This window comes from Cibotium barometz, chromosome 6 (genome assembly GCF_041138505.1).
Source record: "Cibotium barometz isolate CiBa-2024 chromosome 6, ASM4113850v1, whole genome shotgun sequence".
In the NCBI taxonomy this organism is placed as follows: domain Eukaryota; kingdom Viridiplantae; phylum Streptophyta; class Polypodiopsida; order Cyatheales; family Cibotiaceae; genus Cibotium; species Cibotium barometz.
The window spans coordinates 33,369,926-33,373,244 of NC_141051.1; the positions used below are offsets into that span (position 1 = coordinate 33,369,926).

Consider the following 3,319-nt stretch of genomic DNA (forward strand, 5'->3'; position numbering starts at 1 on the left):
TCCAAAGATTAGATTCTTGCCCTAAACATGTTGCTTTTTACACTTATCCGTCACTTAGATCCATAATCTAGACTCTAGTTGCATATTCTTTTTATATGTCACTATGCAAAATCAATTTATTTCAATAAAAAACCATTATCGACAATGTGAGCAGACACCCTCTTCTGCTCCATTGTTCTCTTGGTGGATGTGTGAATAGCTGTCTCTTCTTTCCACTGCGGAGCTTTCCCATCCAAGAACTGCTTCACCTATGGTGTTGTAAGGCTTCTTATGTTCATAATGATTCCACCTCTTGTGGAGCTGGTACTATCACTAGTTGATGTGTTTGCTCTACTACTCCTTCGTTGACGGATAGTTTGGACGGAGCCTCTCTGCTTGATGAGGCTATTCCATGAACACAACTTCAAGCCGACAATTATCTTCTTTGCCTATGGGTCGTATAGGCAAGAAGATAATTGATACCCCTTAGACTCCATACTGTATCCCAAGAAGATACACTTCCTACTCTTAGAATCCAGCTTGATTTTGGATGAGTCTAGAACATGTAATAAGACAGTCACAACCAAATGTCCTAAAAAATGCAATTGAAGGTTTCTTACCAGAATAAGCTTTCTGAGGTGTCATGCCCTTCATTGCCTTCACTTATATCCTATTTAATCCATGCATTGCAGTATTAATTGCCTTGGCATATTGTATAACACCTAGAAGAACATGGAATTATAGGCCTTAAGCCTCACAATGGTGGCATGTCATGCACCTACCCTTTTTGTCTTTCATTCAATGTTAACAAATGTAAGGTTAAAGCAATAAGAAAAACATGGAAGTCGGTGACAACCCTGAATTTTAAAGCCTTTGAAGCCCTTTTGAGACTTATTATTGCCATTGATAAAATAAAATTACCCTTCAAAAAAGCCTTCAATATGCCCTTCTCAGTTAAAAGCCAAGACAAAATCAAGAAGTTTGTTATTTTATTTATTATTGGTTGATGAACAAATTGAGACCTATCATGGTCTTTGCTTTGTATGCCCCATAGATAATATTGTGTGTGTGTGTGTGTGTGTGAGAGAGAGAGAGAGAGAGAGAGAGAGAGAGAGAGAGTCTTAAGGCCTCTAAATAGGGTACTGAAAGTGTTTTTAAAAATTATGCCATCTTAGTGAACCTGTTGTTTCTTTAAATTTGAAACATTTAAAATTTTCCTCAATTTTGGAATTTTCCTCAAGGAGTTTTCATAGGTAAACCTTCTTGTTTCTTTAAAATAAATTTACAAACATTTTGATTTTTCCTCGAGGCCCTATGAGACATGCCGATTTTTCCTTGTAGCTCTTTCACAAGTAAACCTTATTGTTTCTTTGAGATGATCTAGAAGATGCAAATTTAGCACAGATGCAAAACTAGGGCAAGAAAATCATATGACAAAATAGTTGAAGCGTTTACTCGATGAGGGGGCGCTTTCGAATTCGCACCCCGCTTGATCTCCACATGTGGGATCTCTGCCCTCGGCTGGATCTACATGTCGATTTGCAGAAGGAAAAAAAAGTTGAAGAGGCTTCAAACAGAAGTACATTTGCAAAAATTCAAGGACACGATCTTTCTCGATAAACATTCTTCAAGTTTCATTGGTATAGATATAGTGGCACCTTATAATTAGGAAAAACTCACAGTACAAGAGGTGTGGGGAGCTTATAGTGTCAAAAAAATGCAATGACATAATATAGGAAATGGCATCCGCCAAAAGCCAGCAATGTGTTATGATGTGTGTGACTAACATAGGATGCTTGGTTTAGAGTGGCATGCAGTTGAGAGAGGCGGGGTTCCACATTGCTGGAATGAGAAACCTACGGTCGTTCACACCGTGGGCGTTGAAGCTGCTGCCCGTGGTCGAGTGTGTAAGAAGCTCGCCCGGATAGCCGGGGTAGGCTCCTTTGCCGAATATACCCGTGCACGCCGATACGGCCTCCAAAGGGTCGGCGGCGTCTCCCTGGTAATAGCCTGTATCGAACGGGTTTGTGGCAGCGCCAGCCAGCACGGTGGCCAGATTAATGATCATCCCATCGATGCCCACATCGCCATTGGGCGGGCGAAGGGGCGGCGTCTGCGGGCCGAAGTGGGCGTTGGCGAATGGCCACGCGCATTGGCCCGGACATTGTGTGGCTGAGTTCCCCACCCACGCGTAGGGAAGCATTTTGTCGTCCGTAGCCGCGGACGGAAATGTGTAGGCATGGAAGCCACATGAGTTGAGGCAGAAGCCATCCACGTACACATCGGCCGCAGTGAGAACGGTGTAAATGGCCTTGGAGCTGCTGGGGAACAGCTTGGCGTGGATGTAATGCAGGACCAGATTCTCAATGTCCATAGGCTTAAGGGTCTTTCCCAGGGAGTATTTGGCATCGGAGGTTTGGCCGGCCAGGCGGACTGTGTCGACGACGGAGCTGTCGAAGGAGTCCTTGTATCCGGCTGTCGTAGACCACCAAAGGCTCACAGCGTGGCCGGAGTTGTTGCCAACGGCGGGCGCCGAGAAAGACTGAAGGAAGTCGACCACGATGGACTGTTGGGAAGGCGAGAAGTCGCCATACCAGATGAGGTAGACGTCCAGGGTCTTTTGTCCGGACAAAACAGGGCCATTGCGGTAGGGCAAGAGAAGGGGAGGGGGGGTAACCAAAGCGAGGCTTTGGGAGAAGAGGTTGAGGGCATGGGGCTTGGCAGCGAGGCAAGATAGAGGGTGGTGGAAGAAGGCAGGCACTAACAAAAACAGGAGGGTGGCGAAGAGGGAACCATTGCAGGTAGCGTGGGCAGAGGCAGCCATGCTGTAGGCAGTGGTTGGGAGAGCCAGCCGCTTCTTCCGATCCTTTATAAAAAACTGGAGCCAGGGAGGCTAGAAGTTACAATGGCGATGGGTGAACTAGTGAGAGGCTTTCGTGTCGAGGAAGAGCATAGGACCAACCTCTTAGCATGTGCAGGTGCTGGTTGTTAGCAAGGAAGGCCACCAGGCAGGTGATGGTTCTATCGCATTCAAAGAGCACAGTAGGACTGTAAAGGGCGTCAACAAGGACCCCACAGTGTCTCGTGATATGTATGATCCCCGAATCGCGCATGTGCATGTGGGTCGCTCGGAGCTCCCCTAGTCGTTTGTGCTTTGCGCGCCAACGCGAGTGGGACCCAGCACCTTGCATATCCACATGGCAGAGTCCCATTGGACCACGTTAAATTGAAATTTCCTACGACGGGCGCGCGGCGCGCTGGTCACAGTCTCAGTGCTCACCTGTGGTGTGTCGGTAAATGACCGTCAATCGGTGTAGCCTTCAGACTGTTCGAGGCGTGG

At 46.8% G+C, this 3,319-nt stretch overlaps 1 pseudogene across 1 annotated transcript; it reads right to left on the reverse strand.

The window, feature by feature from the left end:
• Positions 1–1,546: 1,546 nt before the first annotated feature.
• On the reverse strand, positions 1,547–2,970 carry LOC147637660 (protein EXORDIUM-like 2 pseudogene; annotated as a pseudogene). Its single transcript, XR_015266059.1, has one exon. The product of XR_015266059.1 is annotated as a protein EXORDIUM-like 2 pseudogene (transcript).
• Between the last annotated feature and the right edge of the window lie 349 nt (positions 2,971–3,319).